We start from the raw sequence: 20494 nt of genomic DNA on the forward strand, positions 1-20494 counted from the left end.
TACAGTTAGTACTGTATTGTACAGTAATCAGTTAGTACTGTATTGCACAGTATACAGTTAGTACTGTATTGTATAGTATACAGTTAGTACTGTATTGTACAGTATACAGTTAGTACTGTATTGTACAGTATACAGTTAGTACTGTATTGTACTGTATAGATTTAGTACTGTATTTTACTGTAATGTACTGTATACAGTTAGTACTGTATTGTACTGTATACAGTTAGTACTCTATACAGTTAGTACTGTATTGTACAGTAATCAGTTAGTACTGTATTGTACAGTATACAGTTAGTACTGCATTGTACAGTATACAGTTAGTACTGCATTGTACAGTATACAGTTAGTACTGTATTGTACAGTATACAGTTAGTACTGTATTGTACTGTATAGAGTTAGTACTGTATTATACTGTATACAGTTAGTACTATTGTTCTGCATACAGTTAGTACTATTGTACAGTATACAGTTAGTACCGTATTGTACAGTATACAGTTAGTACCGTATTGTACAGTGTACAGTTAGTACTGTATTGTACTGTATACAGTTAGTACTGTATTGTACAGTATACAGTTAGTATTGTATTGTACAGTATACAGTTAGTATTGTATTGTACAGTATACAGTTAGTACTGTATTGTACTGTATACAGTTAGTATTGTATTGTACTGTATACAGTTAGTACTGTATTGTACTGTATACAGTTAGTACTGTATTGTACTGTATACAGTTAGTACTGTATACAGTTAGTACTGTATTGTACTGTATACAGTTAGTACTCTATACAGTTAGTACTGCATTGTACTGTATACAGTTAGTACTCTATACAGTTAGTACTGTATTGTACTGTATACAGTTAGTACTGTATTTTACTGTATACAGTTAGTACTGTATTGTACTGTATACAGTTAGTACTGTATTGTACAGTAATCAGTTAGTACCGTATTGTACAGTATACAGTTAGTACCGTATTGTACAGTGTACAGTTAGTACTGTATTGTACAGTATACAGTTAGTATTGTATTGTACAGTATACAGTTAGTATTGTATTGTACAGTATACAGTTAGTACTGTATTGTACTGTATACAGTTAGTACTGTATTGTACTGTATACAGTTAGTACTGTATACAGTTAGTACTGTATTGTACTGTATACAGTTAGTACTATATTGTACTGTATACAGTTAGTACTCTATACAGTTAGTACTGCATTGTACTGTATACAGTTAGTACTCTATACAGTTAGTACTGTATTGTACTGTATACAGTTAGTACTGTATTTTACTGTATACAGTTAGTACTGTATTGTACTGTATAGATTTAGTACTGTATTTTACTGTAATGTACTGTATACAGTTAGTACTGTATTGTACTGTATACAGTTAGTACTCTATACAGTTAGTACTGTATTGTACAGTAATCAGTTAGTACTGTATTGTACAGTATACAGTTAGTACTGCATTGTACAGTATACAGTTAGTACTGTATTTTACTGTATACAGTTAGTACTGTATTGTACTGTATTGTACTGTATTGTACTGTATACAGTTAGTACTGTATTGTACTGTATACAGTTAGTACTCTATACAGTTAGTACTGTATTGTACTGTATACAGTTAGTACTCTATACAGTTAGTACTGTATTGTACTGTATACAGTTAGTACTGTATTGTACTGTATAAAGTTAGTACTTTATTGTACTGTATACAATTAGTACTCTATACAGTTAGTACTGTATTGTACAGTAATCAGTTAGTACTGTATTGTACAGTATACAGTTAGTACTGTTTTGTACATTATACAGTTAGTACTGTATTGTACTGTATAGATTTAGTACTGTATTTTACTGTAATGTACTGTATGCAGTTAGTACTGTATTGTACTGTATACAGTTAGTACTCTATACAGTTAGTACTGTATTGTACAGTAATCAGTTAGTACTGTATTGTACTGTATACAGTTAGTACTGCATTGTACAGTATACAGTTAGTACTGCATTGTACAGTATACAGTTAGTACTGTATTGTACAGTATACAGTTAGTACTGTATTGTACAGTATACAGTTAGTACTGTATTGTACTGTATAGAGTTAGTACTGTATTGTACTGTATACAGTTAGTACTGTATTGCACTGTATACAGTTAGTACTGTATTATACTGTATACAGTTAGTACTATTGTACTGTATACAGTTAGTACCGTATTGTACAGTGTACAGTTAGTACCGTATTGTACAGTGTACAGTTAGTACCGTATTGTACTGTATACAGTTAGTACCGTATTGTACAGTATACAGTTAGTATTGTATTGTACAGTATACAGTTTGTACTGTATACAGTTAGTACTCTATTGTACTGTATACAGTTAGTATTGTAATGTACTGTATACAGTTAGTACTGTATTGTAATGTATACAGTTAGTACTGTATTGTACTGTATACAGTTAGTACTGTATTGTACAGCATACAGTTAGTACTGTATTGTACAGCATACAGTTAGTACTGTATTGTACAGCATACAGTTAGTACTGTATTGTACAGTATACAGTTAGTACTGTATTGTACAGTATACAGTTAGTATTGTATTGTACTGTATACAGTTAGTACTGTATTGTACTGTATACAGTTAGTACTTTATTGTACTGTATACAGTTAGTACTGTATTGTACAGTATACTGTTAGAACTGTATTGTACTGTATACAGTTAGTACTGTATTGTACTGTATACAGTTAGTACTGTATTGTACTGTATACAGTTAGTACTGTATTGTACTGTATACAGTTTGTACTGTATTGTACTGTATACAGTTAGTACTGTATTGTACTGTATACATTTAGTACTGTATACAGTTAGTACTGTATTGTACTGTATACAGTTAGTACTCTATACAGTTAGTACTGTATTGTACTGTATACAGTTACTACTCTATACAGTTAGTACTGTATTGTACTGTATACAGTTAGTACTGTATACAGTTAGTACTCTATACAGTTAGTACTGTATCGTACAGTAATCAGTTAGTACTGCATTGTACTGTATACAGTTAGTACTGCATTGTACAGTATACAGTTAGTACTGTATTATACAGTATACAGTTAGTACTGTATTGTACAGTATACAGTTAGTACTGTATTGTACAGTATACAGTTAGTACTGTATTTTACTGTATACAGTTAGTACTGTATTGTACTGTATACAGTTAGTACTGTATTATACTGTATATAGTTAGTACTGTATTGTACTGTATACAGTTAGTACCGTATTATACTGTATACAGTTAGTACCGTATTGTACAGTATACAGTTAGTACCGTATTGTACAGTGTACAGTTAGTACCGTATTGTACTGTATACAGTTAGTACAGTATTGTACAGTATACAGTTAGTATTGTATTGTACTGTATACAGTTAGTTCTGTATTGTACTGTATACAGTTAGTTCTGTATTGTACTGTATACAGTTAGTACTGTATTGTAATGTATACAGTTAGTACTGTATTGTACTGTATACAGTTAGTACTGTATTGTACAGTATACAGTTAGTACTGTATTGTACAGTATTGTACTGTATACAGTTAGTACTGTATTGTACTGTATACAGTTAGTACTCTATACAGTTATTAATGTATTGTACTGTATACAGTTAGTACTGTATTGTACTGTATACAGTTAGTACTGTATTGTACAGTAAACAGTTAGTACTGTATTGTACAGTATACAGTTAGTACTGTATTGTACTGTATACAGTTAGTACTGTATTGTACTGTATACAGTTAGTACTGTATTGTACTGTATTGTACTGTATACAGTTAGTACTGTATTGTACTGTATACAGTTAGTACTGTATACAGTTAGTACTGTATTGTACTGTATACAGTTAGTACTCTATACAGTTAGTACTGTATTGTACTGTATACAGTTAGTACTGTATTGTACTGTATACAGTTAGTACTGTATTGTACTGTATACAGTTAGTACTGTATTGTACTGTATTGTACTGTATACAGTTAGTACTGTATTGTACTGTATACAGTTAGTACTGTATACAGTTAGTACTGTATTGTACTGTATACAGTTAGTACTGTATTGTACTGTATACAGTTACTACTCTATACAGTTAGTACTGTATTGTACTGTATACAGTTAGTACTGTATTATACTGTATATAGTTAGTACTGTATTGTACTGTATACAGTTAGTACCGTATTATACTGTATACAGTTAGTACCGTATTGTACAGTATACAGTTAGTACCGTATTGTACAGTGTACAGTTAGTACCGTATTGTACTGTATACAGTTAGTACAGTATTGTACAGTATACAGTTAGTATTGTATTGTACTGTATACAGTTAGTTCTGTATTGTACTGTATACAGTTAGTTCTGTATTGTACTGTATACAGTTAGTACTGTATTGTAATGTATACAGTTAGTACTGTATTGTACTGTATACAGTTAGTACTGTATTGTACTGTATACAGTTAGTACTCTATACAGTTAGTACTGTATTGTACTGTATACAGTTAGTACTGTATTGTACTGTATACAGTTAGTACTGTATTGTACTGTATACAGTTAGTACTGTATTGTACTGTATTGTACTGTATACAGTTAGTACTGTATTGTACTGTATACAGTTAGTACTGTATACAGTTAGTACTGTATTGTACTGTATACAGTTAGTACTCTATACAGTTAGTACTGTATTGTACTGTATACAGTTACTACTCTATACAGTTAGTACTGTATTGTACTGTATACAGTTAGTACTGTATTATACTGTATATAGTTAGTACTGTATTGTACTGTATACAGTTAGTACCGTATTATACTGTATACAGTTAGTACCGTATTGTACAGTATACAGTTAGTACCGTATTGTACAGTGTACAGTTAGTACCGTATTGTACTGTATACAGTTAGTACAGTATTGTACAGTATACAGTTAGTATTGTATTGTACTGTATACAGTTAGTTCTGTATTGTACTGTATACAGTTAGTTCTGTATTGTACTGTATACAGTTAGTACTGTATTGTAATGTATACAGTTAGTACTGTATTGTACTGTATACAGTTAGTACTGTATTGTACAGTATACAGTTAGTACTGTATTGTACAGTATACAGTTAGTATTGTATTGTACTGTATACAGTTAGTACTGTATTGTACTGTATACAGTTAGTACTTTATTGTACTGTATACAGTTAGTACTGTATTGTACAGTATACTGTTAGTATTGTATTGTACTGTATACAGTTAGTACTGTATTGTACTGTATACAGTTAGTACTGTATTGTACAGTATACAGTTAGTACTGTATTGTACAGTATACAGTTAGTACTGTATTGTACTGTATACAGTTAGTACTGTATTGTACTGTATACAGTTAGTACTGTATTGTACTGTATACAGTTAGTACTGTATTGGACCTGTAGCACTATTACTTCAACAGTATTTCACATATTATCCAGATACTGACTGTTAGCACTTGGTGGTCTATAGCAGCTTCCCACCAGAATGGGCTTTAGGTGAGGCAGATGGACCTGTAGCCATATTACTTCAACAGTATTTAACATGAGATCCTCTCTAATCTTTACAGGAACGTGGTTCTGAATATAGATAGCAACATCGCCCCGTTGACGTTTCTGTCATTTCTGTAGATTTTAGACAAGCCTTTACGTCGGTAACGCTGCCCCCTGGTAAACAGTGGATGATAGCTGGATGATTCTGCTTCAGTCTGAAATTACGGAGTCGCCCAATGAACTGGGTTTACAATTTGCCAGAGATGTGTTGTATTAGACAGGTAACTCTCAGCCCAGAACAAGGCAGAGGCCGCTACTCCGTAACACCTGTTTCAGGTTCTATTAACTTCCTCCTAACCTTAACCCCAGGTAGAATTTACCCTGGTAACTCTCAGCCCAGAACAAGACAGAGGCTGCTACTCCGTAACACCTGTTTTAGGTTCTATTAACTTCTTCCTAACCTTAAACCGAGGTAGAATTCACCCTGGTAACTCTCAGCCCAGAACAAGGCAGAGGCCGCTACTCAATAACACCTGTTTTAGGTTCTATTAACTTCCTCCTAACCTTAACCCCAGGTAGAATTAGCCCTGGTAACTCTATGGCAAGAGCAAGGCAGAGGCCGCTACTCCGTAATACCTGTTTTAGGTTCTATTAACTTCCTCCTAACCTTAACCCCAGGTAGAACTAGCCCCCTGGTAACTCTCAGCCCAGAACAAGGCAGAGGCCGCTACTCTGTAACACCTGTTTTAGGTTCTATTAACTTCCTCCTAACCTTAACCCCAGGTAGAACTAGCCCCCTGGTAACTCTCAGCCAGAACAAGGCAGAGGCCGCTACTCCGTAACACCTGTTTTAGGTTCTATTAACTTCCTCCTAACACTAACCCCAGGTAGAACTAGCCCTGGTAACTCTCAGCCCAGAACAAGGAAGAGGCCGCTACTCCGTAACACCTGTTATAGGTTCTATTTAATTCCTCCTAACCTTAACCCCAGGTAGAACTAGCCCCCTGGTAACTCTAAGCCCAGAACTAGGCAGAGGCCGCTACTCCGTAACACCTGTTTTAGGTTCTATTAACTTCCTCCTAACTTTAACCCCAGGTAGAACTAGCCCTGGTAACTCTCAGCCCAGAACAAGGCATTGGCCGCTACTCCGTAACACCTGTTTTAGGTTCTATTAACTTCCTCCTAACCTTAACCCAGGTAGAACTAGCCCCCTGGTAACTCTCAACCCAGAACAAGGCAGAGGCCGCTACTCCGTAACACCTATTTAGGTTCTATTAACTTCCTCCTAACCATAACACCAGGTAGAACTAGCCCACTGGTAACTCTCAGCCCAGAACAAGGCAGAGGCCGCTACTCGTAACACCTGTTTTAGGTTCTATTAACTTCCTCCTAACACTAACCCCAGGTAGAACTAGCTCCCTGGTAACTCTCAGCCCAGAACAAGGCAGAGGCAGCTACTCCGTAACACCTGTTTTAGGTTCTATTAACTTCCTCCTAACCTTAACCCCAGGTAGAACTAGCCCTGGTAACTCTCAGCCCAGAACAAGGCAGAGGCCGCTACTCCGTAACACCTGTTTTAGGTTCTATTAACTTCCTCCTAACACTAACCCCGGGTAGAACTAGCTCCCTGGTAACTCTCAGCCCAGAACAAGGCAGAGGCCGCTACTCCGTAACACCTGTTTTAGGTTCTATTAACTTCCTCCTAACCTTAACCCCAGGTAGAACTAGCCCTGTTAACTCTAAGCCCAGAACAAGGCAGAGGCCGCTACTCCGTAACACCTGTTTTAGGTTCTATTAACTTCCTCCTAACCTTAACCCCAGGTAGAACTAGCCCCCTGGTAACTCTAAGCCCAGAACAAGGCAGAGGCCGCTACTCCGTAACACCTGTTTTAGGTTCTATTTACTTCCTCCTAACCTTAACCCCAGGTAGAACTAGCCCTAGTAACTCTCAGCCCAGAACAAGACAGAGGCTGCTACTCCGTAACACCTGTTTTAGGTTCTATTAACTTCCTCCTAACCTTAACCCCAGGTAGAACTAGCCCTGGTAACTCTCAGCCCTGAACAAGGCAGAGGCCGCTACTCCGTAACACCTGGTTTAGGTTCTATTAACTTCCTCCTAACCTTAACCCCAGGTAGAACTTGCCCTGGTAATTCTCAGCCCAGAACAAGGCAGAGGCCGCTACTCTGTAACACCTGTTTTAGGTTCTATTAACTTCCTCCTAACCTTAACCCCAGGTAGAACTAGCCCCCTGGTAACACTCAGCCCAGAACAAGGCAGAGGCCGCTACTCCGTAACACCTGTTTTAGGTTCTATTAACTTCCTCCTAACCTTAACCCCAGGTAGAACTAGCCCCCTGGTAACTCTAAGCCCAGAACAAGGCAGAGGCCGCTACTCCGTAACACCTGTTTTAGGTTCTATTAACTTCCTCCTAACTTTAACCCCAGGTAGAACTAGCTCCCTGGTAACTCTCAGCCCAGAACAAGGCAGAGGCCGCTACTCCGTAACACCTGTTTTAGGTTCTATTAACTTCCTCCTAACCTTAACCCCAGGTAGAACTAGCCCCCTGGTAACTCTCAGCCCAGAACAAGGCAGAGGCCGCTACTCTGTAACACCTGTTTTAGGTTCTATTAACTTCCTCCTAACCTTAACCCCAGGTAGAACTAGCCCCCTGGTAACTCTCAGCCAGAACAAGGCAGAGGCCGCTACTCCGTAACACCTGTTTTAGGTTCTATTAACTTCCTCCTAACACTAACCCCAGGTAGAACTAGCCCTGGTAACTCTCAGCCCAGAACAAGGAAGAGGCCGCTACTCCGTAACACCTGTTATAGGTTCTATTAAATTCCTCCTAACCTTAACCCCAGGTAGAACTAGCCCCCTGGTAACTCTAAGCCCAGAACTAGGCAGAGGCCGCTACTCCGTAACACCTGTTTTAGGTTCTATTAACTTCCTTCTAACCTTAACCCCAGGTAGAATTAGCCCCCTGGTAACTCTCAACCCAGAACAAGGCAGAGGCCGCTACTCCGTAACACCTATTTAGGTTCTATTAACTTCCTCCTAACCATAACACCAGGTAGAACTAGCCCTGGTAACTCTCAGCCCAGAACAAGACAGAGGCTGCTACTCCGTAACACCTGTTTTAGGTTCTATTAACTTCTTCCTAACCTTTAACCCAGGTAGAATTCACCCTGGTAACTCTCAGCCCAGAACATGGCAGAGGCCGCTACTCAATAACACCTGTTTTAGGTTCTATTAACTTCCTCCTAACCTTAACCCCAGGTAGAACTAGCCCTGGTAACTCTCAGCCCTGAACAAGGCAGAGGCCGCTACTCCGTAACACCTGGTTTAGGTTCTATTAATTTACTCCTAACGTTAAACCCAGGTAGAACTAGCCCTGGTAATTCTCAGCCCAGATCAAGGCAGAGGCCGCTAATCTGTAACACCTGTTTTAGGTTCTATTAACTTCCTCCTAACCTTAACCCCAGGTAGAACTAGCCCCCTGGTAACTCTCAGCCCAGAACAAGGCAGAGGCCGCTACTCCGTAACACCTGTTTTAGGTTCTATTAACTTCCTCCTAACCTTAACCCCAGGTAGAACTAGCCCAGTTAACTCTAAGCCCAGAACAAGGCAGAGGCCGCTACTCCGTAACACCTGTTTTAGGTTCTATTAACTTCCTCCTAACCTTAACCCCAGGTAGAACTAGCCCTCGTAACTCTCAGCCCAGAACAAGACAGAGGCTGCTACTCCGTAACACCTGTTTTAGGTTCTATTAACTTCCTCCTAACCTTAACCCCAGGTAGAACTAGCCCTGGTAACTCTAAGCCCAGAACAAGGCAGAGGCCGCTACTCCGTAACACCTGTTTTAGGTTCTATTAACTTCCTCCTAACCTTAACCCCAGGTAGAACTAGCCCCCTGGTAACTCTCAGCCCAGAACAAGGCAGAGGCCGCTACTCCGTAACACCTGTTTTAGGTTCTATTAACTTCCTCCTAACCTTAACCCCAGGTAGAACTAGCCCTGGTAACTCTCTGGCAAGAGCAAGGCAGAGGCCGCTACTCCGTAATACCTGTTTTAGGTTCTATTAACTTCCTCCTAACCTTAACCCCAGGTAGAACTAGCCCCCTGGTAACTCTCAGCCCAGAACAAGGCAGAGGCCGCTACTCTGTAACACCTGTTTTAGGTTCTATTAACTTCCTCCTAACCTTAACCCCAGGTAGAACTAGCCCCCTGGTAACTCTCAGCCAGAACAAGGCAGAGGCCGCTACTCCGTAACACCTGTTTTAGGTTCTATTAACTTCCTCCTAACACTAACCCCAGGTAGAACTAGCCCTGGTAACTCTCAGCCCAGAACAAGGAAGAGGCCGCTACTCCGTAACACCTGTTATAGGTTCTATTAAATTCCTCCTAACCTTAACCCCAGGTAGAACTAGCCCCCTGGTAACTCTAAGCCCAGAACTAGGCAGAGGCTGCTACTCCGTAACACCTGTTTTAGGTTCTATTAACTTCCTTCTAACTTTAACCCCAGGTAGAACTAGCCCTGGTAACTCTCAGCCCAGAACAAGGCAGAGGCCGCTACTCCGTAACACCTGTTTTAGGTTCTATTAACTTCCTCCTAACCTTAACCCCAGGTAGAACTAGCCCCCTGATAACTCTCAACCCAGAACAAGGCAGAGGCCGCTACTCCGTAACACCTATTTAGGTTCTATTAACTTCCTCCTAACCATAACACCAGGTAGAACTAGCCCCCTGGTAACTCTAAGCCCAGAACAAGGCAGAGGCCGCTACTCGTAACACCTGTTTTAGGTTCTATTAACTTCCTCCTAACCTTAACCCCAGGTAGAACTAGCCCTGTTAACTCTAAGCCCAGAACAAGGCAGAGGCTGCTACTCCGTAACACCTGTTTTAGGTTCTATTAACTTCCTCCTAACCTTAACCCCAGGTAGAACTAGCCCTGGTAACTCTCAGCCCAGAACAAGACAGAGGCTGCTACTCCGTAACACCTGTTTTAGGTTCTATTAACTTCTTCCTAACCTTTTACCCAGGTAGAATTCACCCTGGTAACTCTCAGCCCAGAACATGGCAGAGGCCGCTACTCAATAACACCTGTTTTAGGTTCTATTAACTTCCTCCTAACCTTAACCCCAGGTAGAACTAGCCCTGGTAACTCTCAGCCCTGAACAAGGCAGAGGCCGCTACTCCGTAACACATGGTTTAGGTTCTATTAATTTACTCCTAACCTTAAACCCAGGTAGAACTAGCCCTGGTAATTCTCAGCCCAGAACAAGGCAGAGGCCGCTACTCTGTAACACCTGTTTTAGGTTCTATTAACTTCCTCCTAACCTTAACCCCAGGTAGAACTAGCCCCCTGGTAACTCTCAGCCCAGAACAAGGCAGAGGCCGCTACTCCGTAACACCTGTTTTAGGTTCTATTAACTTCCTCCTAACCTTAACCCCAGGTAGAACTAGCCCTGGTAACTCTCAGCCCAGAACAAGACAGAGGCTGCTACTCCGTAACACCTGTTTTAGGTTCTATTAACTTCTTCCTAACCTTTAACCCAGATAGAATTCACCCTGGTAACTCTCAGCCCAGAACATGGCAGAGGCCGCTACTCAATAACACCTGTTTTAGGTTCTATTAACTTCGTCCTAACCTTAACCCCAGGTAGAACTAGCCCTGGTAACTCTCAGCCCTGAACAAGGCAGAGGCCGCTACTCCGTAACACCTGGTTTAGGTTCTATTAACTTCCTCCTAACCTTAACCCCAGGTAGAACTAGCCCTGGTAATTCTCAGCCCAGAACAAGGCAGAGGCCGCTACTCTGTAACACCTGTTTTAGGTTCTATTAACTTCCTCCTAACCTTAACCCCAGGTAGAACTAGGCCCCTGGTAACTCTCAGCCCAGAACAAGGCAGAGGCCGCTACTCCGTAACACCTGTTTTAGGTTCTATTAACTTCCTCCTAACCTTAACCCCAGGTAGAACTAGCCCCCTGGTAACTCTAAGCCCAGAACAAGGCAGAGGCCACTACTCCGTAAGACCTGTTTTAGGTTCTATTAACTTCCTCCTAACACTAACCCCGGGTAGAACTAGCTCCCTGGTAACTCTCAGCCCAGAACAAGGCAGAGGCCGCTACTCCGTAACACCTGTTTTAGGTTCTATTAACTTCCTCCTAACCTTAACCCCAGGTAGAACTAAAAACCTGGTAACTCTCAGCCCAGAACAAGGTAGAGGCCGCTACTCCGTAACACCTGTTTTAGGTTCTATTAACTTCCTCCTAACCTTAACCCCAGGTAGAACTAGCCCTGGTAACTCTAAGCCCAGAACAAGGCAGAGGCCGCTACTCCGTAACACCTGTTTAAGGTTCTATTAACTTCCTCCTAACCTTAACCCCAGGTAGAACTAGCCCCCTGGTAACTCTCAGCCCAGAACAAGGCAGAGGCCGCTACTCCGTAACACCTGTTTTAGGTTCTATTAACTTCCTCCTAACCTTAACCCCAGGTAGAACTAGCCCTGGTAACTCTAAGCCCAGAACAAGGCAGAGGCCGCTACTCCGTAACACCTGTTTTAGGTTCTATTAACTTCCTCCTAACCTTAACCCCAGGTAGAACTAGCCCCCTGGTAACTCTCAGCCCAGAACAAGGCAGAGGCCGCTACTCCGTAACACCTGTTTTAGGTTCTATTAACTTCCTCCTAACCTTAACCCCAGGTAGAACTAGCCCTGGTAACACTCTGGCAAGAGCAAGGCAGAGGCCGCTACTCCGTAATACCTGTTTTAGGTTCTATTAACTTCCTCCTAACCTTAACCCCAGGTAGAACTAGCCCCCTGGTAACTCTCAGCCCAGAACAAGGCAGAGGCCGCTACTCTGTAACACCTGTTTTAGGTTCTATTAACTTCCTCGTAACCTTAACCCCAGGTAGAACTAGCCCCCTGGTAACTCTCAGCCAGAACAAGGCAGAGGCCGCTACTCCGTAACACCTGTTTTAGGTTCTATTAACTTCCTCCTAACACTAACCCCAGGTAGAACTAGCCCTGGTAACTCTCAGCCCAGAACAAGGAAGAGGCCGCTACTCCGTAACACCTGTTATAGGTTCTATTAAATTCCTCCTAACCTTAACCCCAGGTAGAACCTGCCCCCTGGTAACTCTAAGCCCAGAACTAGGCAGAGGCCGCTACTCCGTAACACCTGTTTTAGATTCTATTAACTTCCTTCTAACTTTAACCCCAGGTAGAACTAGCCCTGGTAACTCTCAGCCCAGAACAAGGCAGAGGCCGCTACTCCGTAAAACCTGTTTTAGGTTCTATTAACTTCCTCCTAACCTTAACCCCAGGTAGAACTAGGCCCCTGGTAACTCTCAGCCCAGAACAAGGCAGAGGCCGCTACTCCGTAACACCTGTTTTAGGTTCTATTAACTTCCTCCTAACCTTAACCCCAGGTAGAACTAGCCCCCTGGTAACTCTAAGCCCAGAACAAGGCAGAGGCCACTACTCCGTAAGACCTGTTTTAGGTTCTATTAACTTCCTCCTAACACTAACCCCGGGTAGAACTAGCTCCCTGGTAACTCTCAGCCCAGAACAAGGCAGAGGCCGCTACTCCGTAACACCTGTTTTAGGTTCTATTAACTTCCTCCTAACCTTAACCCCAGGTAGAACTAAAAACCTGGTAACTCTCAGCCCAGAACAAGGTAGAGGCCGCTACTCCGTAACACCTGTTTTAGGTTCTATTAACTTCCTCCTAACCTTAACCCCAGGTAGAACTAGCCCTGGTAACTCTAAGCCCAGAACAAGGCAGAGGCCGCTACTCCGTAACACCTGTTTAAGGTTCTATTAACTTCCTCCTAACCTTAACCCCAGGTAGAACTAGCCCCCTGGTAACTCTCAGCCCAGAACAAGGCAGAGGCCGCTACTCCGTAACACCTGTTTTAGGTTCTATTAACTTCCTCCTAACCTTAACCCCAGGTAGAACTAGCCCTGGTAACTCTAAGCCCAGAACAAGGCAGAGGCCGCTACTCCGTAACACCTGTTTTAGGTTCTATTAACTTCCTCCTAACCTTAACCCCAGGTAGAACTAGCCCTGGTAACTCTAAGCCCAGAACAAGGCAGAGGCCGCTACTCCGTAACACCTGTTTAAGGTTCTATTAACTTCCTCCTAACCTTAACCCCAGGTAGAACTAGCCCCCTGGTAACTCTCAGCCCAGAACAAGGCAGAGGCCGCTACTCCGTAACACCTGTTTTAGGTTCTATTAACTTCCTCCTAACCTTAACCCCAGGTAGAACTAGCCCTGGTAACTCTAAGCCCAGAACAAGGCAGAGGCCGCTACTCCGTAACACCTGTTTTAGGTTCTATTAACTTCCTCCTAACCTTAACCCCAGGTAGAACTAGCCCCCTGGTAACTCTCAGCCCAGAACAAGGCAGAGGCCGCTACTCCGTAACACCTGTTTTAGGTTCTATTAACTTCCTCCTAACCTTAACCCCAGGTAGAACTAGCCCTGGTAACACTCTGGCAAGAGCAAGGCAGAGGCCGCTACTCCGTAATACCTGTTTTAGGTTCTATTAACTTCCTCCTAACCTTAACCCCAGGTAGAACTAGCCCCCTGGTAACTCTCAGCCCAGAACAAGGCAGAGGCCGCTACTCTGTAACACCTGTTTTAGGTTCTATTAACTTCCTCCTAACCTTAACCCCAGGTAGAACTAGCCCCCTGGTAACTCTCAGCCAGAACAAGGCAGAGGCCGCTACTCCGTAACACCTGTTTTAGGTTCTATTAACTTCCTCCTAACACTAACCCCAGGTAGAACTAGCCCTGGTAACTCTCAGCCCAGAACAAGGAAGAGGCCGCTACTCCGTAACACCTGTTATAGGTTCTATTAAATTCCTCCTAACCTTAACCCCAGGTAGAACCTGCCCCCTGGTAACTCTAAGCCCAGAACTAGGCAGAGGCCGCTACTCCGTAACACCTGTTTTAGATTCTATTAACTTCCTTCTAACTTTAACCCCAGGTAGAACTAGCCCTGGTAACTCTCAGCCCAGAACAAGGCAGAGGCCGCTACTCCGTAAAACCTGTTTTAGGTTCTATTAACTTCCTCCTAACCTTAACCCCAGGTAGAACTAGGCCCCTGGTAACTCTCAGCCCAGAACAAGGCAGAGGCCGCTACTCCGTAACACCTGTTTTAGGTTCTATTAACTTCCTCCTAACCTTAACCCCAGGTAGAACTAGCCCCCTGGTAACTCTAAGCCCAGAACAAGGCAGAGGCCACTACTCCGTAAGACCTGTTTTAGGTTCTATTAACTTCCTCCTAACACTAACCCCGGGTAGAACTAGCTCCCTGGTAACTCTCAGCCCAGAACAAGGCAGAGGCCGCTACTCCGTAACACCTGTTTTAGGTTCTATTAACTTCCTCCTAACCTTAACCCCAGGTAGAACTAAAAACCTGGTAACTCTCAGCCCAGAACAAGGTAGAGGCCGCTACTCCGTAACACCTGTTTTAGGTTCTATTAACTTCCTCCTAACCTTAACCCCAGGTAGAACTAGCCCTGGTAACTCTAAGCCCAGAACAAGGCAGAGGCCGCTACTCCGTAACACCTGTTTAAGGTTCTATTAACTTCCTCCTAACCTTAACCCCAGGTAGAACTAGCCCCCTGGTAACTCTCAGCCCAGAACAAGGCAGAGGCCGCTACTCCGTAACACCTGTTTTAGGTTCTATTAACTTCCTCCTAACCTTAACCCCAGGTAGAACTAGCCCTGGTAACTCTAAGCCCAGAACAAGGCAGAGGCCGCTACTCCGTAACACCTGTTTTAGGTTCTATTAACTTCCTCCTAACCTTAACCCCAGGTAGAACTAGCCCCCTGGTAACTCTCAGCCCAGAACAAGGCAGAGGCCGCTACTCCGTAACACCTGTTTTAGGTTCTATTAACTTCCTCCTAACCTTAACCCCAGGTAGAACTAGCCCTGGTAACACTCTGGCAAGAGCAAGGCAGAGGCCGCTACTCCGTAATACCTGTTTTAGGTTCTATTAACTTCCTCCTAACCTTAACCCCAGGTAGAACTAGCCCCCTGGTAACTCTCAGCCCAGAACAAGGCAGAGGCCGCTACTCTGTAACACCTGTTTTAGGTTCTATTAACTTCCTCCTAACCTTAACCCCAGGTAGAACTAGCCCCCTGGTAACTCTCAGCCAGAACAAGGCAGAGGCCGCTACTCCGTAACACCTGTTTTAGGTTCTATTAACTTCCTCCTAACCTTAACCCCAGGTAGAACTAGCCCTGGTAACTCTCAGCCCAGAACAAGACAGAGGCTGCTACTCCGTAACACCTGTTTTAGGTTCTATTAACTTCTTCCTAACCTTTTACCCAGGTAGAATTCACCCTGGTAACTCTCAGCCCAGAACATGGCAGAGGCCGCTACTCAATAACACCTGTTTTAGGTTCTATTAACTTCCTCCTAACCTTAACCCCAGGTAGAACTAGCCCTGGTAACTCTCAGCCCTGAACAAGGCAGAGGCCGCTACTCCGTAACACATGGTTTAGGTTCTATTAATTTACTCCTAACCTTAAACCCAGGTAGAACTAGCCCTGGTAATTCTCAGCCCAGAACAAGGCAGAGGCCGCTACTCTGTAACACCTGTTTTAGGTTCTATTAACTTCCTCCTAACCTTAACCCCAGGTAGAACTAGCCCCCTGGTAACTCTCAGCCCAGAACAAGGCAGAGGCCGCTACTCCGTAACACCTGTTTTAGGTTCTATTAACTTCCTCCTAACCTTAACCCCAGGTAGAACTAGCCCTGGTAACTCTCAGCCCAGAACAAGACAGAGGCTGCTACTCCGTAACACCTGTTTTAGGTTCTATTAACTTCTTCCTAACCTTAAACCCAGGTAGAATTCACCCTGGTAACTCTCAGCCCAGAACATGGCAGAGGCCGCTACTCAATAACACCTGTTTTAGGTTCTATTAACTTCGTCCTAACCTTAACCCCAGGTAGAACTAGCCCTGGTAACTCTCAGCCCTGAACAAGGCAGAGGCCGCTACTCCGTAACACCTGGTTTAGGTTCTATTAACTTCCTCCTAACCTTAACCCCAGGTAGAACTAGCCCTGGTAATTCTCAGCCCAGAACAAGGCAGAGGCCGCTACTCTGTAACACCTGTTTTAGGTTCTATTAACTTCCTCCTAACCTTAACCCCAGGTAGAACTAGGCCCCTGGTAACTCTCAGCCCAGAACAAGGCAGAGGCCGCTACTCCGTAACACCTGTTTTAGGTTCTATTAACTTCCTCCTAACCTTAACCCCAGGTAGAACTAGCCCCCTGGTAACTCTAAGCCCAGAACAAGGCAGAGGCCACTACTCCGTAAGACCTGTTTTAGGTTCTATTAACTTCCTCCTAACACTAACCCCGGGTAGAACTAGCTCCCTGGTAACTCTCAGCCCAGAACAAGGCAGAGGCCGCTACTCCGTAACACCTGTTTTAGGTTCTATTAACTTCCTCCTAACCTTAACCCCAGGTAGAACTAAAAACCTGGTAACTCTCAGCCCAGAACAAGGTAGAGGCCGCTACTCCGTAACACCTGTTTTAGGTTCTATTAACTTCCTCCTAACCTTAACCCCAGGTAGAACTAGCCCTGGTAACTCTAAGCCCAGAACAAGGCAGAGGCCGCTACTCCGTAACACCTGTTTAAGGTTCTATTAACTTCCTCCTAACCTTAACCCCAGGTAGAACTAGCCCCCTGGTAACTCTCAGCCCAGAACAAGGCAGAGGCCGCTACTCCGTAACACCTGTTTTAGGTTCTATTAACTTCCTCCTAACCTTAACCCCAGGTAGAACTAGCCCTGGTAACTCTAAGCCCAGAACAAGGCAGAGGCCGCTACTCCGTAACACCTGTTTTAGGTTCTATTAACTTCCTCCTAACCTTAACCCCAGGTAGAACTAGCCCCCTGGTAACTCTCAGCCCAGAACAAGGCAGAGGCCGCTACTCCGTAACACCTGTTTTAGGTTCTATTAACTTCCTCCTAACCTTAACCCCAGGTAGAACTAGCCCTGGTAACACTCTGGCAAGAGCAAGGCAGAGGCCGCTACTCCGTAATACCTGTTTTAGGTTCTATTAACTTCCTCCTAACCTTAACCCCAGGTAGAACTAGCCCCCTGGTAACTCTCAGCCCAGAACAAGGCAGAGGCCGCTACTCTGTAACACCTGTTTTAGGTTCTATTAACTTCCTCCTAACCTTAACCCCAGGTAGAACTAGCCCCCTGGTAACTCTCAGCCAGAACAAGGCAGAGGCCGCTACTCCGTAACACCTGTTTTAGGTTCTATTAACTTCCTCCTAACACTAACCCCAGGTAGAACTAGCCCTGGTAACTCTCAGCCCAGAACAAGGAAGAGGCCGCTACTCCGTAACACCTGTTATAGGTTCTATTAAATTCCTCCTAACCTTAACCCCAGGTAGAACCTGCCCCCTGGTAACTCTAAGCCCAGAACTAGGCAGAGGCCGCTACTCCGTAACACCTGTTTTAGATTCTATTAACTTCCTTCTAACTTTAACCCCAGGTAGAACTAGCCCTGGTAACTCTCAGCCCAGAACAAGGCAGAGGCCGCTACTCCGTAAAACCTGTTTTAGGTTCTATTAACTTCCTCCTAACCTTAACCCCAGGTAGAACTAGGCCCCTGGTAACTCTCAGCCCAGAACAAGGCAGAGGCCGCTACTCCGTAACACCTGTTTTAGGTTCTATTAACTTCCTCCTAACCTTAACCCCAGGTAGAACTAGCCCCCTGGTAACTCTAAGCCCAGAACAAGGCAGAGGCCACTACTCCGTAAGACCTGTTTTAGGTTCTATTAACTTCCTCCTAACACTAACCCCGGGTAGAACTAGCTCCCTGGTAACTCTCAGCCCAGAACAAGGCAGAGGCCGCTACTCCGTAACACCTGTTTTAGGTTCTATTAACTTCCTCCTAACCTTAACCCCAGGTAGAACTAAAAACCTGGTAACTCTCAGCCCAGAACAAGGTAGAGGCCGCTACTCCGTAACACCTGTTTTAGGTTCTATTAACTTCCTCCTAACCTTAACCCCAGGTAGAACTAGCCCTGGTAACTCTAAGCCCAGAACAAGGCAGAGGCCGCTACTCCGTAACACCTGTTTAAGGTTCTATTAACTTCCTCCTAACCTTAACCCCAGGTAGAACTAGCCCCCTGGTAACTCTCAGCCCAGAACAAGGCAGAGGCCGCTACTCCGTAACACCTGTTTTAGGTTCTATTAACTTCCTCCTAACCTTAACCCCAGGTAGAACTAGCCCTGGTAACTCTAAGCCCAGAACAAGGCAGAGGCCGCTACTCCGTAACACCTGTTTTAGGTTCTATTAACTTCCTCCTAACCTTAACCCCAGGTAGAACTAGCCCCCTGGTAACTCTCAGCCCAGAACAAGGCAGAGGCCGCTACTCCGTAACACCTGTTTTAGGTTCTATTAACTTCCTCCTAACCTTAACCCCAGGTAGAACTAGCCCTGGTAACACTCTGGCAAGAGCAAGGCAGAGGCCGCTACTCCGTAATACCTGTTTTAGGTTCTATTAACTTCCTCCTAACCTTAACCCCAGGTAGAACTAGCCCCCTGGTAACTCTCAGCCCAGAACAAGGCAGAGGCCGCTACTCTGTAACACCTGTTTTAGGTTCTATTAACTTCCTCCTAACCTTAACCCCAGGTAGAACTAGCCCCCTGGTAACTCTCAGCCAGAACAAGGCAGAGGCCGCTACTCCGTAACACCTGTTTTAGGTTCTATTAACTTCCTCCTAACACTAACCCCAGGTAGAACTAGCCCTGGTAACTCTCAGCCCAGAACAAGGAAGAGGCCGCTACTCCGTAACACCTGTTATAGTTTCTATTAAATTCCTCCTAACCTTAACCCCAGGTAGAACCTGCCCCCTGGTAACTCTAAGCCCAGAACTAGGCAGAGGCCGCTACTCCGTAACACCTGTTTTAGATTCTATTAACTTCCTTCTAACTTTAACCCCAGGTAGAACTAGCCCTGGTAACTCTCAGCCCAGAACAAGGCAGAGGCCGCTACTCCGTAAAACCTGTTTTAGGTTCTATTAACTTCCTCCTAACCTTAACCCCAGGTAGAACTAGCCCCCTGGTAACTCTCAACCCAGAACAAGGCAGAGGCCGCTACTCCGTAACACCTATTTAGGTTCTATTAACTTCCTCCTAACCATAACACCAGGTAGAACTAGCCCCCTGCTAACTCTAAGCCCAGAACAAGGCAGAGGCCGCTACTCGTAACACCTGTTTTAGGTTCTATTAACTTCCTCCTAACACTAACCCCAGGTAGAACTAGCTCCCTGGTAACTCTCAGCCCAGAACAAGGCAGAGGCCGCTACTCCGTAACACCTGTTTTAGGTTCTATTAACTTCCTCCTAACCTTAACCCCAGGTAGAACTAGCCCTGGTAACTCTCAGCCCAGAACAAGGCATAGGCCGCTACTCCGTAACACCTGTTTTAGGTTCTATTAACTTCCTCCTAACACTAACCCCGGGTAGAACTAGCTCCCTGGTAACTCTCAGCCCAGAACAAGGCAGAGGCCGCTACTCCGTAACACCTGTTTTAGGTTTTATTAAGTTCCTCCTAACCTTAACCCCAGGTAGAACTAGCCCTGTTAACTCTAAGCCCAGAACAAGGCAGAGGCCGCTACTCCGTAACACCTGTTTTAGGTTCTATTAACTTCCTCCTAACCTTAACCCCAGGTAGAACTAGCCCTGTTAACTCTAAGCCCAGAACAAGGCAGAGGCTGCTACTCCGTAACACCTGTTTTAGGTTCTATTAACTTCCTCCTAACCTTAACCCCAGGTAGAACTAGCCCTGGTAACTCTAAGCCCAGAACAAGGCAGAGGCCGCTACTCCGTAACACCTGTTTTAGGTTCTATTAACTTCCTCCTAACCTTAACCCCAGGTAGAACTAGCCCCCTGGTAACTCTCAGCCCAGAAAAAGACAGAGGCTGCTACTCC

The sequence above is a fragment of the Salmo salar genome, chromosome ssa12, assembly GCF_905237065.1.
Source record: "Salmo salar chromosome ssa12, Ssal_v3.1, whole genome shotgun sequence".
NCBI classification, from domain to species: Eukaryota; Metazoa; Chordata; class Actinopteri; order Salmoniformes; family Salmonidae; genus Salmo; species Salmo salar.